Here is a 22,438-nt window from a genome sequence, read left to right on the forward strand (position 1 = left end):
ACCTGGCTTTAGAGACGTTCTCAGTCTTGATGGTGGCCACTTAAGCGCTGCATGCAAAGTGGATTGCTTTCAATGCAAGGAGTGAGAACCTACCTCACAACCCTTCAGTACCTACTCACACAAGCAAAGTCAGATCAGAGTTCAGTCCCTGTGTCATTCACTCCTCATATGAGTATCTTAGCAATTACTCCTCAGATCATTCCAAAATGGAACCGGTCCCATAAGCCACTTATAGAATCATAGAATCATACAAACTACTTCAATAATGTTTGAACGTCAATGAGCAATAGAGTAAGAATGACTCTCCAACCTGATGTTAATGATACTCACTTTGGAAGCTGGGGCAAACCCTGTTATAGTCAACACAGTGGGAAAGAAGCTTCCTCAGTATAGCAAAGGAGAGAATTTTATATAAAAAGTCAGAGAGAGCAATCCTTTTGCAACAATTTTTTAAATCTTGTCTTGCATTTCCTTGCTTTTTATGTTTACGTTTGCCAAATGTTTACATTTTCCAAAAAAGTTTTTTCTTGAGACATATGGAACATTTCATGTTAAATGAAGTACAGTGGGCTGGGTGGGGATGGTAGTGGTTTTGGTGTGAAAACCTGGAAAAATTGTGAATTTGGTTCAGTTTGAACCAACATTCTTTTTCTACTGTTTGGCTTGGCAGCTGAACTAAAAAACCAGTTATTTGAACAGCCCTAAGCTCTCCTTTGCAGTTGGACCCCTGCGTTTTACTAGGAAAATTGTAGCATGGTCCCTGGAGCTGTTCATCCGTGACACAGAAGCATTAAATGGAAATCCCACTAAAATTTAGGGTTGTCTGAAGTTTTTGGAAATGAGGGAGCTCTAAATGGGTTTAAATGATGGTATCCACAGTATGTGTACTACCGGACTCGCAAAGACACTCTTGTTTTCACAGATTCCCTCTGTCATTTACTTGTCAAAAAGGTACCTCTGATGCACATCGTGAGAAATATTAGAAAGAGGAGAGCTCTTGACTTGTGTGCATTGTTAGCTGGGAACAGAGATATTCCTTTTTCTAACTTTTTGATTCCATGATGTAATGAGAATATTTTAAACCAGGACAAGCAAATTGCAAGTGCCAAGCTTTTTCCTAGATGCTGCTTATGATCAAACACACCCATCCATGCTTTTAAATACCTCATAATTAAACATGCAAAAATGGAGACTTAATTTGAACATGTAAATTAATCACATGTTGTAACAATTGGAATTCATAACTGAACATCCATTAGCAGACAACACTGTTCCTCATTCTTTTGTCTGCATGTTTATAGTAATCACGCAATAGGATTTATGGTGCATGTCACCCTTTGAAAATTAATTCTGCATCAACTTAGGAGATGTGTTCCCATTTCTATTGTATAGCTTTGTTTTATAAATGCAAATAATTGCAAATTAAGCCCCAGATGTCTAAAGAGCAGCAGGAGTGACCATTATTTGATGTATGATGCACGTCATGTCATTTCTGTGTCACTCCTCTAGAGGTTAAATGAGTTTCATGTTTTGGACATCTTAGGAAAATAATAAACAATGTAGCTCATCCAAAAAACATCTGCTGAATTTTTTTTTTTGTTAAATAGAAGACAAAGATATTTAAAATGTGTTTTCAATTGCCTGCTAAGAAAATGAATTTACATAAACCTTTTTTCATCCTGAAAATTTGTGAATTTACCTTCTGTGGCAATTTAGAAAAAGCCAAAATTTATCCATGTCATGTATTTAGCAAGTTAAGAACTCAGTTGCTGTTGTGGGCTACATTAAACATAGCTGGATGAGAATGAGGTCAGTGGAGTGAACGCAAGCTGTACCCCTCAGAGCTAATGTGCCTGCACATTACCTTAAAGATGTTTACCCGGTGGATGTCTGTATTTGCCTGTGTATTTCAGTGCATGTGCATGATAGGCTATGAAGCTTTCCCTAACAAGCATTTGTGAAAGAAGCATCCCTTTCACATTTGCATTTCCGCTGCACACCAGCAGCGATTCTCTTCACAGGAGCGGAGTTTACTTGACTCTGCTGGGGTCAGAATTCACTGTAGGGCTTGGGTTCTTCATCATCTAATACGGAGCCATTAACTTGGATCAAGCCTTGGCATTTCTCTCCATCAGCTATTTGTTGTTCAGTTGACAATATTGCCTCAAGCTTTCTCACCCATACAGGAGAAGTTAAGTTCTTCAGAACTGAACTTCTTCTCTGGTTTTATGATATAAATCCAGCTTGATCCTCAGTGTCCTGCTTCTTAATGTGCTATGCAGCTGTCTTGCACTCTTGGCGTCGTGCCATCTTCATGTTACACCTCCCAGTAGGTCAGCCGCTTCCACTCTGTTGTTTTGTTAATCCCTTTTAAATAACCACTGTTTTATAGTGCTACTTACAGGAAATACCTCTCCAGTAATGCCTCTGAATTGCTTACAGCCTAAAATGTTGCCATATGCATCTTTAAACTTAAAGAACCCTACTGTACCTACTGTACCCTATTCTGTATCGTACGATTGTATCTATGGATACTGCAGTGAATTGTGATGAAAATAAGGAGGAATTGTTTAAAGAAAAACCTCTCACCTTTTTGCACACTGTGTACTTAACTCTGATGGGAAGCACTTGGACATACATCAGAACTTGGACTGATCAGTTGTCAACCTGGGGCCTAGATAATGATGGGGAGCTACCCTGGGACAAAGTGTACTAAGTGTGAAGACAGGAAAGTAGTTATAAAAATGCAGCAAAATAGCTTTGTGATAATTAGTGGAAAGGAGGTCACAGCCTGTCTTTCTGTCCTACACAAGCCTCTTATTTATTATTGTGGCATGACAGCATATGGCTCTGAGTTTTTAATGGACTAATACCATTTCTCAGTTGTTTTTGCTTTCTCTTTTCTCACAGTAAGATGTGACTTAAATTCCTAAACTCAAAACCCCCAAAAATTCAACCCACAAGCCCCAGTGGTATTTGGAGTTTATGTATTCTTTAACCAAAGGCCTTTACATAACCAGATACTGGTACATTCTTTAGTGAAATTCTCGAAGCTTTGGGTTTAACCGCTACTTCTTGCAGTGATGTGCTTGAAAGAATGTCAACTATGTAGCTGTACTGGAGAGCTGTGCAGCTGAGGTATGTCCTTTTTCTCAAGGTGACAGTCTGGTGTCAAGGCCTAGATTGAGGCAGGGTCCTGGCTCCAGCTTGAACAGTTCAATGGTGACATCAAAATTTTGTCATCTATATTTAAATATTTTTTGTTATTTTCATTATTGCAGAGAAAAGCTGAAGATTCGCATGAATGAATCCACTACAGAGAGATCTGCTGGAGTAAGCAGAGAACTTTAAAGCTTTGTGAGTTGGGAATTGCCTCATTCATTTTTCATAGGTTACTAATTCTGAAACCTTTGTGCTGCCTGCAGCAGTGGACTTGGGTGTGTATGGGAGAGAAGTTCTTCAAATTGTGGGCAAACAGACTTGATTTCTGAGAGAACAAAAAGTAACAATACAAAAAAATCCTTGTTGGAAGGAGAGATATAAAAGTGCTTAAAGAGGCTTGAGAGAGAAAGAAACACACAAAGGGTTTACAAGGCTCGAGTTAAAAAAAACAAAGTAGGATTTAGAAATGTACTTAGAAAAAATAATCCTGAAAAGGAAGAGAACAACCTCCCTTTCCACCCAAAATCAAAAAGGAACACTATTAAAATGTTCTTAAAGTATTTAGTTTCTTTTAATAACACTCATGTTACATTGGGCAGTCCAACATGATTCTGTGTGCATTGGCAAAGCATAGTAGCCTTTTGGATACTTAGTCTTCATCTAAGTGTGTTTCAGATCTATGTGTGATAAACCTCATTTACGAAATATGGGAGGTTGATCTACTCTATAACACAGCAGTTGTGTTTCAGGTAATAAACCAAAATGATAAACAGGTGTCAGGCTTTTTGGCTTTTAGTTGATGTATATTTTTCTCTGAAGTGTGATGTTAATGAGAAATCTCTGTTAGGACCCTTTTACTGAAATATGTCTGAGACATTATTGTTTTTCTTCTCATTCCTCTCTATAATCTGCATTTCCATTCAGTTTACTGTGGAAGACTACTGGGAGGGCCTGGGAATAAAATCCAAAATTGGGCCTTTCTTTCCCATATCTTTGACAATATTCTTGTTCAGATATCCTGAATGGAAACATCATCAAGAAGCATGGAGCTCAACAGCCAGAGTCTAGAGCAAACTAATCCGGCACTGCTATTCTGGGCAGTGAATCCTTTGTGGCCTTAGACAGAAAAAGCACATGATCTTTCAATCTCAGTTTCCCTTTCTGTAATATAGGGTGATGAGAATAATTTCATCCCCATCCAAACAATATTTTTATTTGCTGTAGAGAGGTGAAATGGTATGGAAATAGCCTTAATGAAGATTGTCCAAAATCAGAGCATATCCATCATTCATAATTTAATTGTTTCAATTTTTTTTTTTTTTTAATGAAGGAACTCAGTTCATAATTAAAGAGACCAAAACATTTAAAGGTTGGATTTGTCTTCTGGAGAGTATCCTGAATTTCAAGAAACTACCCCCCCACTGTTTCATTATGAGAAATATTCTAAAGACTTTCCAAAAGTTTTGTCTTTATGCAGAACCACAGTCTGTTTATTTCTTCGTGCCAAAGATGAGGTTTGGCACAAGATTGTCCCATACTCTTGCCAAAAGCTTTCCTAAGAGCACACTCAGTTAGTTTATATTTCTACTTTTGAAAAAGGAAACATTAAAGAAACCATATTTTTAATACAGTATAAAGGTCCTATGAAGGCTGAAAATGCCTCCCTCTGGCCCCACCTCACTGCAAAGGGCTAGGGGAAGTGAGGGAAAAAGGAGTCCTACAGTCAAAGAACTGCCTCTGTGTGAGGCCTGGGAGCTAGGACAGCTTTGCTCTAACCCTCATTTCCCTGCAGGCTCTGTTTTCAAAAATTGTTTCTAAGTCTGGTTGCCCAAGTCGAGACAACCATGGCTTCATTTTCAGCAAGTCTGGGCAGTCTTAACACCTGTTGATTTTACTGTGACTGTTCAAGGGAAGAAAGACCTAGGATGCCTCCTGCCAGTTTCCTAAACTACTGCAAGCGCACAGACTACCGGGTGCCTTGGTCTGTCCCTCTCCATCTGTGACCCTATGAGCACTGTTGCATCCCCTCTACAGCTTCTATGAAAGGTCACAAAGCCAGAGGAAGGCCATGGTTCTTCTATGTCCAACTTGCATTTTCTTTGCTCTTAAAGTAGTATATAACCTCTAGCTTGTGTCTGGAACCCTAGGCCTTTCTCTCATACCTGGAGTCACACCGCAGGCATATTCTCTAACTTTTGACTTAATGTGGCATTGTCCTATCTATTGGGGAAAAAGAGACTTGAGGGATCAGACTAAATATGCTGCAGAGAGAACTGTTGTTGACTAAACTGTTTTGTTTAAATGCAGAGGTTTTACTTTTTTTTTTTTTTACACACTTCTAGGCAGTTTTAAGTCTGGGATAATATATAATTAAAATGTAGAAGCATAGAAATGCCTGGTTATGTCTCTCTGTTATGCACAGAGTGAGAGAGCATTTCAGGTGATTGGACAAAGACTTGTATCTTGTAAAAGTGCGAAAAATGTGTGTATGTGTATTTGTCCATCCATCCATTTATCCATCCATCAGAACTCAGATCGTATTTTTAGAAACTGAAGCCAGATGTTAAAGTCTTCATCCAGCTGAATATCTCTCTCCTCCTGGAGTTGTTCATTCAGGCCATTCATTAAACATTGAAATGGGCTGCCCAGGGAAGTGGTTGAGGCACCATACCTGGAGGTATTTAAAAGACGGGTTGACATAGTGCTTAGTGACATGGTTTAGTGATGTTTTTTTTATCAGAGTTATGTTGATGGTTGGACTAGACGTTCTTAAAGGTCCCTTCCAACCTAGATAATTCTATGATTCTGTTCTATGATTTTCTATGGGCTGCATTGGCCAGGGGTAGTTGGCTGTTAAAGAGAAATCAACTGAAACATGGAAGACACTTTTTTGCATTTCAGTTCCCTACTAAAATGGCAGCCAAAATTTCTGCATATGATTTTCAAATATGCTTTGCTTCTTTTTTTTTTTTTTTTAAATGAAACTGTCACGTCTGGAATTTCTTGTTCAGCCACAATGCCTTTTCCTCCCAGGGATCGGTCCAAAGAATTTCCATTACGCACTGAATACCTCACTGTTAGGGTTGCATATGCGAAATCTGCAAATTGAATGTGAGTCTGCAGTCTTGCATGGATGCATGGATGGGATCCTTTTTTTTTTTTTTTTTTTTTGTAAGCATATCCGTCTTTGAGATCTGTCAGAGTTGCACCAATGTGGATGAAGCTCCAGGGTCAGGGCATTTAAGACTTTTTAGTGAAAGTTATCGCTTGAGTTACAAAGCATTTGTACCATGATATGAAAATGAAACCACACTGAAAATTCTTAAAGTACCCAAAGAGGGAGTTATTTTCTAATTTGCATTTGTCTTCAATACTGTTGTTTCTGAAGAGAATAAATGTGGAAAGCTTCAGTGGGTAGACCCTCCTGTCATAACTTCACACTGATACTCAGACGGCAGTCCTTAAAGAACTTACCCATTTTTCTGCTGTGAGTAGATATTTTGTTTAGTTAACCTGCTGGAGGATTTAAAAGGAAATCAACATGTTCTGTAGACGCAAAGAGTGGGGACTGTTTATTTTTACAATCTGACGTCCTGCATACTACAGGCCAAAAAATATTGCTCTCTCACATCCGCATTGAGCCCAATTCCTTCAAGGTTTGTTTAAAGTGTTACCTGTAAACGTAAACTTGTGAGCACAATTTCTTTTCTACTGTTGTTAACTTTGAAAATCTGTGATTCTCTGAGCTCAGAATGAATAAAGTCTCGTTTCCTATGGCACTGGATTCTCTGGTTTTCTAACAAGGCACAAGCTCCAATTGGAGCTTTTCCAGTGGCTAGGAAATTTCTGACAGCTCAATATTAGTGGATTCTCTGAAGCCTAGTATGTTATGTTCACACTGAACCCTTTCATTTATTAGGAGCACTATTAAGGCCATCCTATTCACCCATCCAACTACTTCCCTGCATCATGTTAAGAATTTGTTTTTGAGGTGTCTGCTTTTATCAGATGTGATTGGAATTGGTGATTGTGTCCAAAAATTATTGAAGGGGTAATATGCCTGTGACAACTCATGCAGACAAAGCTTGACTGCATAAGATTTGTTTTCCTAGGAAATCTGGCACCTGTACTGCCAGAGATATCTGAACCCCTGTGGATTTTTTATTGTTCTATTCTTACTGTTCATCAGAGGAGGAGAGATAAGAGAGTTTCATCAGATGTAAAACAGCATTCCCAGAGGATATCAGCAATGACCAATGGACTAATTTCTGACATCCTGCCCATTTCTGGGGTTGCTTTTCATCATGGTAGGTCTTTAAAAAGTTTGTTTAAAATACACTGCCCTGCTAGACTGGAAATGAGAGTTAGTAAATAGTTTAATTTTTGTCATATTTTCAAAGTACTTTGTCATGTCAACAGCCAGTAGGCAGGATGCAAGTGAAATGTTGAGGCTCTGTTTGCCTTCACTTCTGTTTGTATTTGCTATATCTGAAGACGCTCCTAGATTTTGTTACAATAATACTTTTCATTTAGAAATTCGGACCTCCTCTGATGTGAGCCCCACACATTTCCATTTCTAAGTGCAAAAAGTTGATCCCTAGGTAATTATAAAGTGGTGCCAGGTTCTAACCACACTACCTTACCTACACTAGTCCTTTGGAAATGTTTTACTTGCAACAACTTTATATACCAAACATGTTTGTTTAATAAAAATGTTGTTATGATAACTATAAACAACATATTTTTTATATGACTAATGTTTTCATGAAGTTGCTTTCATTTTCACAGGTCACTGCTTCCTTTTCCAGCCTCACAAACAGTTTTCTCAATCATCTTGGGCACTGAGTTGGTGCCTCAGCACTTGGATCTGTGTTCTATGATTTGATCTTCTTTTCAGAGTGTTCTCTCATTTGTCCCTGTCCATGTGATGTTTTTCTGACACTATTTTTTTCTTCTTGTGCCACTTTATCACTGTTTTTCTCCATGACGTGCTGTTAAAAGAGGTGAGATATCCGGAAAAAAAATTAGATTTAGCGTGAAAAAAAGAAGCAGCTGACCAAAAAACTACCTAGAAAGTAAGTAGTTTTTCTTTTTCTAATTTCGTGTGTGTGTGTGTTGGTATCTTAAAATCTACATTCATGATTTTATCTACAACACAGGGCGTATTTTGTAAATGAGCTTCAACACTCTATCAAATTGTAATTATTCATGAATAGTCTCTCTTTATTGTTAATGATATGCATCACACTAACAGAGTTTGATATACTGATTATGAGAATAAAGTTCATCTGAGGTAACAGAGTTTATTCCTTTCTCAGGCATCCAGCCTGGATCTCAGCTGCAAAGTAAGTACCTCTCCACATCTCATTACCAAAATAGCAACCTTCTTAATCCTTTGCTGTGAAGAACAAAGGTTTGATTCAGGCTCTGGAGCAGAAATAGGATCCTATTAATGCACTGGCAACTACAGTGTTGTTATTTTTGTTAGAAAAGGGAGAAACAGGAATTTGCTGATATATGTTAGATTAAGGGCTGTTATTGTTTTGAGATTAATCGGATTGTTAGTTGGGCCTTTCCAATGGCAGTTGGAAATCTACAAAATATCTTGTAATTTAATATTCTGGATGAGTTCAGGAGCTACTTCCTGGAAATTCACTTCTATTCTTTGTATCTATTCTGAAAGAATCACTCAGGGTATGAGTTAAATGGTGTATTGCTTACTGTGCAAGTGGTGGAACTAAGAGGAAAGTTCTTCTGCCACTCTTGCCTGGAGTTCTGTTCTTCCTGGGCTCAGTCCACTTGCTATCCAGTGGATGAGAGCTGAGACCCAGGGCACCGGTGAGGTACCTAGTGCTCAGCCTTCGTGGAGCACTGACTCAGAGAAGGTCTTTGCATTAGCCAAGCGTCCAGGCTTGAACATGCTACAACTGATGTATGAATTCACATTTTGAAGTATAAGAGCTCTAATCATGTTTTATGAAGTCTTTTCTTTCTTTTGAAAGATTTGCTGTCATGTAGTGTTGGGCTGCAGTGGACTGTGGAATTTGGGATCCCTGTGGAGCAGGCTCTCTATGCCTCTGGCAGCTTGTCAGGATAAAGTTGAAATTAGGATTGCAGAGAAGAGCCAGAGGAATTCCACTTGGTGAATTAAATGTTATTGAGCTTGAGGACCTGGAAAAGGGTGAAGGAAGGATCTGGGTGAGCTCCCAAATTGGTATGAATGACTGGCATAGAAGGTATTGCTTAGAGCAAAAATAAATGCAGTGTAACTGATCCGTTGAGACCAGCAAACTGTTTCTGGAAATGACTGGTGCTTGATAATTCTTAGCGATAGGCAGATGCCATACTCCAAAATACGTGTGGTCCATTGTGCAATCCTGTGTGGGTGTGGATCTTTGCAGGTTATTGGCCTATGCCCTCTGGCACAAAATGTGTTTGCATAAGTCTTAGCATGTAGAACTTTGGGTGTTTATCTTCATGTGTATGTGAAAGGTTCAGGGTTAAGTGAGGGAGAACTATCTCAGAAACTGAGGTCAGCAGAAGCATTCTGGATAACTCCTCCCAGGCCTAAGTACTGTCACAGAAAATGAAAACCAGTAAGATGGCATTTGCAGTGAACTTCAGTTCTCTGCTTCTATTACTCCTGGTTAGGACAAACCCCATGTTTGGCCTCCAGGAGATATGACAAAGATATGCCTCTTGATGGAGTATGTAGGCTGAGACTTGTGGACTTCTATTTGTGAGTTGGAAGAGATTTCTGATATGTTTTATTAATTGCTATTTTATCCCGATTTTATACATCCCCAGAAGGCTTTAAGTATCAAGCTTTGATAAAACAGGAATATTTCAAGTGCCAGTAGGATATTTAGGCCCCAGCCTGTTCTCTGTTATTCCACAGTAAAGCTGGGATAATTGTATTGACTTCTGAGTGACAGTGGTAGAGCTAGAGTAGGACTGGACCTGAGAGGGGAAGCTGTGAGTGCGTTTGTGCGCCTTGGGCAGTGAAACAGCTGACTGAAGAAACATGCTCCCATTTCCACTTGGTGGTTTCCACCTGTCCTCTTATCCCTGGCATACAAAATAACATTAATTAGGTTCAATTTATGAAAATAAGTGAGAGGCATTGTTTATTACCTCATTGGCATTGTTTATTACCTTATAGTGCTGCACATAAACAATGTGCTACGTACAACAAACTGTATGTATGTATGTACATATGATCACACATGCTGAGTGACATTGTAGTTGTTAAGCCAGAAATTGAGTAAAGAGAAAGTTCCTCTGGTGAAATAGTCATAGGCTAGATGGCTTCTTAGACTGTGCAATAGAGGAAGACATGCTCCATGCAGGAGATCAGTCTATATTGCACCTGGACCACAAATGAGAATGTCACAGACCTCATGCTTTGATCATCACAGGTCTTTTAGTATTGACTGAGGCAGGAGGAAGGAAAGAGCTAAATAGGACAGTAAAGGAAGAAGGCAGTATTGCTACTTTTGCCAATCAGCAAGCACATATTTACAGGATTTTAACAGTTTTGGGTGTTTTGTTTTAACATTCTTGCACATTTTTTGATTAGGGATCCTAGATAGCTTCCTCAGAGAATGTGAAGAATAAGTAGATATAAAATGTTTTGAAAGAGTTTGCACACCTAGATTTTCCCACCTCTTAGTATATTGTCACCATGCGAGACTGAATGAGTGATATTTTTATGCTGCTGCAGCAAGACCTGATGCCCAGGTTGGTAGGAAAGTATTATAAGAAATTGACTGAAATAAAGAGAAGCAGAAGAAAACACATTAAGGAAGGGATGGAAATCACCATGTCTTAACACCATTGCTGAATTGTATGGGCTGCTACAGGTTCTGTCTAAAGCAAATTGGAAATGACAATCTCAAAGTTAAATGAATACTAGGGTCTTAGTGGACAAGGTTATGCAAAAGTTGGATTATGTGTGGAGGCTGCAGTCATGATGGAAGAGTTTCTGTGCAAAGGAGAAGAAGGTGTTGACAGGTTGGTGTTGCCCAACTAGAAGTGTTGTATAATCCTGGAGAAATTACCCCTAAGATTTAAAAATATGAATAATAAATCAATTACAGATACTAGTGTGGACAACAATGGATCTGGAAAAAAATAATACTGAAAAAACCCAGTGTTTGATTACTAAGATTATTTGGTAAGTTTATGGCCTGTTGGGGTCATCAAAGAGCAAAACTTGATGAATTGTGGTTTAAATGTCAAATAGTGTGTGTGTGTGGTTTTGTTTGTTTGTTTGTTTTGTGTTTTTTTTTTTTTTGTTTTGTTTTAGATCATATAATGTAACTGTGATGAAGTTCTGTTATGACAGGGAAAACTTTTTTCCTGGATGTCTGTGGACAGTGAAGGAGAAAACAGAAAAGAAAGGAGAAAACCTGTTTGGAAGGGTAGGGGAAACTCTTCGCCTGTATGAATTTTCTCTATTTTACGCTTAACTCCTGATTCAAGCTGAGATCAGAAGTGCTGCAGATCTTCAAGCAGGTAGCTTGCACTTAATTTAGTGCATTAACCTAGCTATCCACTGGGTGGAGACGGCAGACAAACTTCCTATTAGGTGTTTTGCTATAAAAATGATGGGTGGAAAGTAGCCCAAAATCTAGAAAAGTAACTAAGAGACATGGTAGAAAAGCACAGGAGGCTGGGGCTGGAGGTGAAAGTGGACATGGTTCAGAAGCAAACCAGTTTTTAGTTCTCACTTGTGCTTTTTACTCTAGAAAGAGCAGAAAGTTTAATTCTATCAAAGCATCTGATGTTTATCTCATGTCTAAGACTGATGCAGCTGTGGGAAATCTCATGTGTTGGCTAATTGCCATGACCTTAACCAGAGGGCTTTCAGACAGCATTGCCGAATTTAAATCTATCTATCTCATCCTCTCAGTAATACTTTGTGAGGTGCTGATTTTCCCTGGGGACCTGTCACGGAGTCTGGGAAATTAAATTAGTGAAAGGAGCTTGATAGAACATATGTTGGTTTCATATTATCATGAGGAGGCGAACCCTGAAGAAACATGTGCCTCTGAACAGGAGAGCGCTCAGCCTTCTTTGTGGAGCAGGGCTCAGTGTGAAGTTGGGAAGTGTCAACAAGGAAGAGTTTTGGTACACAAAGTAAGGAATAATCATATCAATTGAGAAAGCAAAGGAAACTACGATGCTCTGATAGGCTCTTCAAAATAGTGAGCAAGGCCAGCCTTTACTGCACTGTGAGATTATTACACAAAATTCATCCCACATTTCTGCTCCTAACTGCTTGAATCACTGAAGGTATGTCTACTCAGGGTTTGGCAGGCAGATATGAACTCACTCTGTCTGTGCTCCAAGCTGGCTGGGTGAAAGCTGGCTCTGAATGTGAAGCTGTATAGCCATCATTAACACGTGGCTGAGCCTGAACTAATAAGTCCTGCTGGGAAGCAGAATATATTATCTTGAGATCAGCATTACAGGGCTGCAGTTACATGACTTTAGGATTAGAGGTAGCTTCTATCTGGGCATCTTGGAGCACTTGCAGACGGAATTGCATCTGCTTGCAAATCTGCCACGGAAGCGCACCCTGAATACACTAGATGGGTTAGCCAGACATGGTGATCTGGAAAAATGGTGCCCAAAAGGCTGCTCATTCTTTTAAAAAAAATAATCTTGAGTAAAAATCCAGTGTCAAACTCCAGCTTTAACAAACAATCTGCTTTCAGATGCTTTCTGTCAGGTCTGAGACTTGGTGTATGCTAATGTTAGAGGGAAAGATTTAAAACTGTATGTTTGAATGGAAACCCAACTGGTCAGTGGGAAGGACTGTGCAGCCATGACAAACTTGCACCTTGCAGTAATATCTGCCTGAATTAAATGTCACTTCTATACAGTCCATTACACAAACCACTTGCTCCCTTGTTTACAATGAATGGAAAGTGCTAATGGCAGCTTATTTATCTGGTGTGTCAGACTCCTAGGTTGCTTAGGTAGCTTTGAAAATGTTCTCTATCAAATTACTTTTTGTAATTCATTTCCATACCTCTGATTTTCAGAAAAAAACCCTGCTTCTAAATAAAATTCATGGGTGTTTAAACAATTATTTTGTCCTTAACCTCAGGAGTCCATTAGCTGCTATGTTCTTGAAACAAATTAAAACAATGCATTCTCTAGGATATAAAACCATTCCTAACCGTGGCAGTGGATCACTGCAGTCATTAGATTAATACCAACTATTATCATCCAGGATGCTCATCTGGTTTTACTGAGTTTTGTTAACAAAATGGAAATGTATGATTAAAGTCATCCTGTCTGTCTTTTTAAAGTTGTGCCTGTGAATGAGTCACTGTTTTACAAATGGGTGTTGCCAGACGCTGATATTGAATACGGCTCCAGCCGTCAGAGCTCTGGGTCCAGCACTGCATTCTTGGAGTCCAGGCTGGAACACTGAAATTCCCATTGAAATCTGTGGGAATTCTGCGTGGCCGAAGCCCAGCTACCTTTATGGCTGGCTGTGGCAGCTCGGGGAGGGATGTAGCTCTGTGCAGTAGGCACGTAATAGCTTGGGGACTCAACATGAATTTCATGCATCTCTTGACTTAGTCACTTGAAACCCAAGACGGAATTGAGGATACCACATTCCACTTAAGCGTTGTTTGTTTGAGGTCAGTTGAGTGCCCTCTGCTGTCTCTGGACGTGACACCTTCTGCTCCACTGGCAAAGCTGCAGTTGTGGTTTCCGTGCTCACTGGGCACAAGAACTATTTGCACAGAGAGAGCCCCAGTGTGTCAGTCGGCTTGCCTGCCTTGCCCGCTGCAGTGGCCCTGGCTGGCCGCATGAAGGGTGGAATGTGCTTCAACCTTTTTGGCAGATATATAGCTGTTTGCATGCCTCAAAGTAAATAGCTCCCAAAGATCTTTGGGTGGAGTTGCTCACAGAAAGCTGTGTCTTATGGGCAATGTTGACCCAATAGTTAATTTAGCTTGTTTGCTTCACATATGAGATAGGGTTTGAATAGTTCTGGCCTTGGGGAATTTCACATCTGGATTCAAACTCTTTATGGCTACTGTCCCCTGATCTGTGCCATGGGCTGTTCCCAAGTCCTAGTTCTGTACTTTTCCAAGCTTTGTGTTTCATGTCATCCCCTCAGGGGCATTTGTAAAAGTGGGAGGGCCAGATTGGTAGTTGTAAGAAAGAGAAGTATCATCACTGACGTCAATGCAGCTCTGCCACTTCACATTTGCAAGGGATCAGGCCTGTCTACCAGAGTCACAGTCTGCTGGGGAGGAGGAGAGGCAGCCTGAGAAGCGTTGGGCTTGCACTTCGCCAAGTGACAGAGTCAGAGTGCAGTAGCCAGACATGTTATAAAACAGGCTGTTGGAGAGACAGCTCTGTGTGGAGGCTCGAGTCTTGATTTACTCCTGGTCGTTGTCCTGATATTCCATGGCTTTAAGACAATTTTAAAAAAACTTAATATACAAACTTCTGTGAGGGTAATTGGCTGAGACCCCTTGTGTGGTTTCTGGGTGGTCTCATGTGGCATAGGAGGCCAGTTGTGGGCATAGCTGCTTTTGTGCAGTTGGGCAAGGCTGTAGTGGAAAACCCAAGGCTGGTTGCTCTGTGTTACCAAATGTATGGCTACACAGAGGTTTGGAGTAATGTAAAGCTTCCAAATCCTTTACTCATCTTAGCATATTTTAAATATTTTTGAAAGCATGAGTTTAAGGGAATAATCCTGATTGGAAAGGGAGGGAGACTGAAAGCTCCGAGTGAAGCAGAAGAGAGCCAGGGTTTTCTCGGGTGCAAAGAGGAATAGAGGAGGGGGGAAAGGCCACTTGGTAATAACACACCCTCTCAGAGATCCACTAATGCTGCTCCCAGAAATCTGACTGTTTGGTGCATTTCTTCTCCTGTGCTTTTGCTCATCTGAACAGTTTCTCCAGAAATCAGCAATTGGGAACACATAAGAAGTAATTTTCTTTGCCAGGTAAATGGGAACAATAGTGGAGTGGGAAAGAATGAATCACTGCCATTAACAAGAAAACTAGGGTTGCTCTCATCATCGACACAATGCAGTGTCTATTCTCAAATGTCATGGTTAATAACTCACCATTTACAAATTAGGTTTAACCCCCTCCCACACAAACCCACATAGTCCTTGCTAGCCTTCAAGCTTAGGTCATAGCTGCCTTTCTCTGAGGGCCACCAATAAAACTTTCAAAATGTATCTCCTCCAGACAGTCTGGCTGCTTTCAAGATTGAATACTCCTCCCCTTTTCCCTTTGGATTTTGTTTTAGTTACAGCTACATCACTGAGAAGTGTGGAAATGTCTTTGAAAGCCCATCTAAGGCCCTAATTATCCTTAATGTAAGAGGACCATTATCATCTACAGATGAAATGAATAATATAACAAGTAAGAAAGATTCCAAAGTTTTGGTTACCTTAATAAATTCCTAAACGTGAAGGAACTCACAGATCTTTATCCAATGCAACCAGAAATTATTACTGCAGGTGGGAGTATCAAAAGCTTGAGTGTTTCAGCTGGCATCTTACAACATCTTCTGTTGAGACGGTGTTTTTCATCCAGAGTACTGATGGACTGTAACTGTAGCTGCCCAGAAAAGATGTAACAAGGATGCCAGTTCCCTAGATAACCATCATGTAGGTGTAGAACATGAGATACTGCTAATTTCAGATGCTCATCAGGATATTAATATCCTCCTCACTTTGAAAGTAATGGCCTTGTTTGAATTCCTGGTCCTGAAATACAGGAAACATTCAGGATATATTTTTCAACCTGGATGGCTTTTAAAGTGAAGTTGAAACAGGTAACTGGAAAAAAGTATGCAGAAACAAATTTGGGACTGATTACTTAGTAAAGTCCATTTAACAGATTCTGCTTGCCCAGTCCAACACAAGCAGTTTTTTATTAATTAATAAATCATTCTCTCTTTCTCTTCAGATTGAGAATTCTTCAAAGTGGTTTACATGCAGTTCTTAGCACAGCTGCTTGCTGGGGGTGTGTGCTCTGTGTGGGGGATCTATCGGCAGCCTGGCTACCTCTCTGTGATCTTGGGTAAGGCCTGGATAAAAATCAAAGGCCAGATTGTTCTGTTTTACCAAATGTGTTGCCTGGGGCCTGTTAATTAATCGAATGTCTAAGAATGTCATACATCTCTTGGAAAAAAAAAAAAAGCGTCACTTGAAAATTGCTATTGTTTTAACTGAATGTTGTCATTTTCACATGGTGACCGATATCTCAGCCTACAAGTCTTTTTGAAAGAGCAAACTGGAACATGGGAAAACAGGCCACTCATAGGGGAACACTGTCTGGTTTTAAGTTATTTTTTAACGTAGGTCTCGGAGAGCCATAAGTGCTCCCACATGTTGACTGGGGGCCTTACCCTGAAATCCAAACTTGTGTTTCATTCTTATGAGTTATTCCATCATAAGTCAGTGCCGGAGGCTGATTATAAACAGGGGTTGCAGAATTGGCCTGATTTTGACCAAGCAATACAGCATAACTCTGGGAATATTTGCTGGAGATACGGCACTTAGTAACACGAGCAGACCAGCTGAAACTCCAAGGTTGTGCATGGCGGTAGGCATGCAGGGTTGTCTACCAGTAAGTGTTTGCAGGATTGGGTGGTAGGTGGTCCTACTTTATTTGCTGTTTTAACAGAAGTCTGGTACTTGTTATGGAGTGAGTTAGTTCCTCTGGGAAAGGTGGGTGTAACTTGTCAGGACATGAAGGATAACTAACCTCAGACATTTGGGAAGTTGTGTGTGTGTGTTTGTGTTTTGATGCATATGATTTTGTTATGTAAAATAGTGAAGCTCACCCCCTTCTCTGCCTGATCATGCCCTCTTGTGGGTTTCTGCACAGTTCTTTTGAAGGAGAAGGGTAGCTCATATGATGAGGTGAGAAAGAAGATGAATGGAAATAGAAACCAGGAGGAATCAGATCTTCAGCTGAATAGTTATAAGGGCTTCTGGCATTCAAAAATTTTTTGTCCTGTGTCACTGAGCCTATAGGGGGAAAATGAACATTATCTAGAGGTTACATCTTGATTTTTACAGCATAATTTGGCCACAATTTAATTGTGCATGATGAGAGACATTTTGTATGGCATCCCACTGTAAGTATTCCTCAAATACATCCCCGTGCTGTCAGAAGAGCTAAAATCCTTCTTTTTTCCTCTGTGTAGCTCTTGGATTGGCAGCTGGTTTTCATATGATTTGTTTCTATAAGTGCATTACAACAAAGGTGTGTGCCATGGGTATAACTTCGAATGTTTCTTATGTTGAAAACTCCTTTAGTTGGCAAATGGATCATTCAGTGCTAGATTTTCTGGGAACACAGCAAAGATGGAAGTGAAAAAAAGCAATGGGGGATGACGAGGAATATCTTTTTATCTGTCAAATACAGTTGTAGTATCTCTGCAACACTGTAAGTACAGTGTGCTGGTCTTGGCTTTTATGAGAGTTTTGGAAGAGTTTTGTGCACTGCACAGTCTGATTGACAAAGAGGTTTTTTGTCCTCGCATGACCTTTTAATTTTAAAAAAATTTCAATAAAAGTTCAGCCACACAGCAAGGGATGAATTTAAAGACTGCACACCATGTGACAATGGTAAAACTTTCATAATAGCCATCATATTTGTTGGTTTAAAAATCAACTTCATTGTCATAGTTAATAGTTTGCAGCTGCTCTAGAACAGAGGCAAATTGCTATGTATGTGTCAGTCTTAAACGCAAGTAAGATCCACTGACTAGGGTGACTTGGTTAGTTTTTCCTATCTATTGGTAGTATTGCTGATCATCATCGCTATGCGATGAGAGGAATTCATTGCCACATTTCAGCACTGCTGAGCTGACTATGTGATCTTGCAAGTAAAATAAACTTGTTTTCAGTGGCCTGCCAAAGTATACTTCATGGCATCCTGTTAAAAAGGCTTCCAGGGTCGTGTATAAGTAGGTACAGTCCCCCTGCAAATTCATGGGATATCATCAGCATTGATTTAACTAATGAAGGTAAGTTACATGAAAAGTGTTAAAGAATCACAATTTATCACCTAATGTGAAGCTCAGGTGTAAAAGAAGCCTTGTTAGAAGATCACCAGGTAAGTTCTCTGCCAACTTATAACTTATGAAAAGTGTTTGTAATTTCCAACAAGTTCATATCAGATGGAATGGGAAGCAGATGGAACAATCACTCTCCATCATGCCGGTGATGTGCAGAAGGTGTGTAAAGTCAGAATGGTCCAGTGGCCAAAGTGTAGTAGCAGGCTGAGGGCAAGCAGAGGAGTGTATGAAGTGCTTGCTGGTTATTCTGGACTGGGGGCCTTCCAACAAAGCCTCCCTAAGGTATTGGAAATTGCGGCAACCTCAGGGAATTATGTCTAAAGGTGTGTGTTGTGCCTTCAGGCTTGAGCAAATACAGTGTTATTCTGCTTTGCTTTTCCTCCTCCCTACTATATCTGCTGTTAAACCACGGACCTAAACCTACAGACTAAAATGTGAGCTATCTCAGAAGGACTGTGGTTATTTAAAGCAGAGCATTCCTTGGTGTTTTAAGCATAGAATCATAGAATGAATCATAGAACGGTTTGGGTTGGAAGGGAACTTAAGGATCATCTATTTCCTGCATTGCCCTCTGCTGTGGGCAGGGACACCCTCCACTAGACCAGGTTGCTCAGAACCCCATCCAGCCTGGTCTTGAACACTTTCAGGGAAGGGGCATCCACAACTTCCCTGGGCAACCTGCTCTAGTGTCTCACCACCCTCACAGTAAAGAATTTCTTCCTAATATCTAAATTTCCCCTCTTTCAGTTTAAAACCCTTACCCCTTGTCCTATCAATTCACTCCCTGATCAAGAGTCCCTCCCCATCTCTCCTGTAGGCCCCCTTTAGGTACTGGAAGGCTGCAATAAGGTCTCCCTGGAGCCTTCCCTTCTCCAGGCTGAACAACCCCAACTCTCTCAGCCTGTCTTCCTAGCAGAGGTGCTCCAGCCCTCTGGTCATCTTCGTGGCCCTCCTCTGGACCATCCAACAGTCCATGTACTTCTTACACTGGGGCCCCAGAGCTGGACACAGTACTCCAGGTGGGGTCTCACCAGAGGGGAGTAGAGGGGCAGAATCACCTCCTTTGACCTGCTGGCCACGCTTCTTGTTATGCAACTTCTTTTGATGCATCTGTTTCTGAAGAAATTGGGGAGTGCAGGTCAGGCTGTCCAGGATGCTGAGTTCTCGTGGCTGAAGCTCAGTTTTTCTTTCAAAAAAGCAAGGAATAGAGGAACAAGAATGTTTAATCACTGAGCTTACAAGAAGACAGCGCTTTTAATGCTGAAGTCGGAGACTAAGAGCCCAAAGGGTGGGAAAAATGCCCCAAGGAAGAGATAGCCCACACAGTCCTGCACTGGATTGTCAGTGCTACTTCACTTATTTGGATGAGGTTTCTGATGTGTTTCTTGAGACAGAACCTGACCCTCAGGTCTCATTTACAATTCAGAGAACTTCAGTTTGGCATTTCTGTGCACATTGTGTAATTGCAATAATTTCAACTCTTGTTATCCCTTCATGCTTGGTTAATTTGTCAATGTGCTAGTTTGTTTTATTCTCATAGAGACCATGACTGGCACTGAAGTCTAAAGTAAATCCATGGGATCTCTGGTTAATATGTGCTTTCTTTTCCCCCTGGCCTTCTGTCTTTCCTGCTTTGCGGAGATTGCTTTGTTTTACAAATGAATGGAAGTGTATACCATAAGATGAGTGGAACCTCCAAACAGCCTGTTCAGCTTGTGGAGGGCTCTAGAAAAGTGGCTCCATGGAATCTGGAAGTGCTTAAAGAATAGGTACCTCCCCCCCGTTCCTTAACTATATTCCCCATCCTCTTGATGGAGTTTCTTAGCCTTGAGTAGGGAGGGATATCTGGACTGAGCCCAGGTAATTTGTCAGTCAATACACATTTATATCAAATGTCCTTTCCTCAGCAAGAGGGAAGAGAGATACACTCATCCTGTTAGAAAAGGTGGGACAGATGTCTGGAAGATAATAGCTGTAGATATATTGGAAGTACTCCTTTTGTATTAGAGCTGCCTGAATTTTTCTGCTTCTTGGGATAGAGCATCTTGCAGGTTTTTGACCAGTAGTTCTCTGTTTCTGACATCCCTGACTGTTTCAGAGATGATTGTTGACAACCTGCCATGTTGTTTTCCCTTGCTGGAAGTCTTTCTTTTCTGATGGGGATGTCTTCATCTGGGCCTAGAAGAGCAGTAAGCCTCTGTGATTAGAGGAAGAGAGTGGAATTTATCTAACTAAATGTAAATGCATCTGAAATGTAAATGTCTGCTGTTATGGTAGTCCCTGAGCATCCTTTTATGATCTGTGGATAGGCAGTCAATACAGTCAGTGAACTGTAGGTACTGGCTGTACTTATCTGGAAGCAGATGTGTAAAAAGTCAGAGGGACTCTGTAATAATGCCTGTATCTATTGACTAGACGAAAGAGTGAGGCAAGACGAATGTCCCCAGATTCTTTGTTTTCTTCTCACAGTGGTGGGGTGGTTTACAGAGGTGGTGGTCTGTATTTCATCTTCCTTCTCAGGTTTCCTTCCTCCTCTCCTCTAAATATTGACAGGACTTTTCAGGGCAGGCAAGAAGTATGTCTGTTGAATGTAACTTTTGATTTTTCTCATTGTAGCTTTACCTGGGACATGATATAATCTACTGACATTTTGGAACTCCAGGAGAAAATCAGGACGTTTCCACCAGCAAAGGTCTCTTGGAATTGCTGAACGAAGACTGTAACGAATTGCTGAACGAAGACTGTGCAAGTCCTGGTTCTTGCACTTTCTTTTCTTAAGGTATTTTTACTCCTGTCTGATTTCTGAAGAGGAGTCTGACTTTCATTTCACATTGTCCCACCCCTGTGGCATTTTTTACATTGGCCAGAAATGAGAAGCCTTGAGTTGGAAAGGTGTCATCAAAACAATGACTAGATATACTTGGAAGAAAGGTTTATTATTTGGCTTGCTGCCGCTGAGAGCTGCTAATTACCAAGCAATTATAACCAGACATAATTTTTCCCTGTCTAAAGCTGCCTCTTGGGTTTAATATGGGACTGAAAACAAAAGGCAGAAATTTATTGAGGAGTTCAAAAAAGGCCAAGAGATGATAATTATTTCCTCAGGGCATCCTTTGCTACCTTGGACTTCATGGCCAGGAGTTTGGCTATCATTGCCTCCTTAGAAAGCATTCTTGGCTCCAGTCTGATCCATCTTTTCTCTCCTGGCTTCTCAAATAATCAAATCATAAAAGTAGTTTGGGAAATACATTTTGCATCTGTAACTCCTGTGATCTTTGGATGCTTCAGGAGTCAAAACTCCACATGGAATTGCCAAAGCTGAGGGCTCTGTGCTTGACTCAAAAATCTTTTGCACACAAATTAGAGGGCAACCAGTGCAAAACAATGTGGTTATAATGCATTAACTAAGCAGGAAGCATGGAGATCAGTCTCTGCTGTGTCAGGAAACAATTTGTCTGTGGAAATGGCATGGCACAGTGCTTGGGAAGACAATGCTGCAAGCAATGTTCAGTAGGCTGGCTGCTCAAGAAGGTCCTACAGGGGCACTGTCAGTGAATCAATAGGCCTGATTTATCACTGTATTATATTAATTCTACTCCAGGGTGACTCCATTCAAGTCAGTGAATTTATCCTAGGGTAAAACTGGGGAAAAACAGTGTCTTATCCCTCTTGCTTTCTGCATGAATTGCTTCCACAGAGCCATATCGGTACTTTCGGTTCTGTCCCCTTCAGGGCCCAGCTGGGACAAGATGGGAGCTGGAAGCCTCTCGGCACTGCTTAGAGGAGTTGGGGTATAATCCTGGTACTGGCAGAAATTTCTGAGCCCCAGGTTTTCCAATTAATCCTTAAAAATAGTTTCCGATAAAGATGCATGAATCTTACATTTTGGTAAGGTAACTTTGAAAATATGATTTATTGTTGCAAGGGAACACCAGAGGCTGTCACGCCACTAAAGAGAGAATAAACAGGGAAGAAAGCCTGCATGAGAATGCCATGAAAGTGGGTAAAAATGAGGGAAGGAATAAACTCTTGCCTCTAAAGAGTTTTGCATTTGCCTGTAATAACATGCAGGTGCTTTGCCGGCATGAAGAATAGGATTGAGAACTGGAAATCTATGTCTCCATGTTCATCTTTCAGCAGGCTTCCAAGCATACACATTTTCATTCAAAAGTCACTACCAAGCTGTTTATGATAG

The sequence above is a fragment of the Numenius arquata genome, chromosome 6, assembly GCF_964106895.1.
Source record: "Numenius arquata chromosome 6, bNumArq3.hap1.1, whole genome shotgun sequence".
NCBI lineage: Eukaryota > Metazoa > Chordata > Aves > Charadriiformes > Scolopacidae > Numenius > Numenius arquata.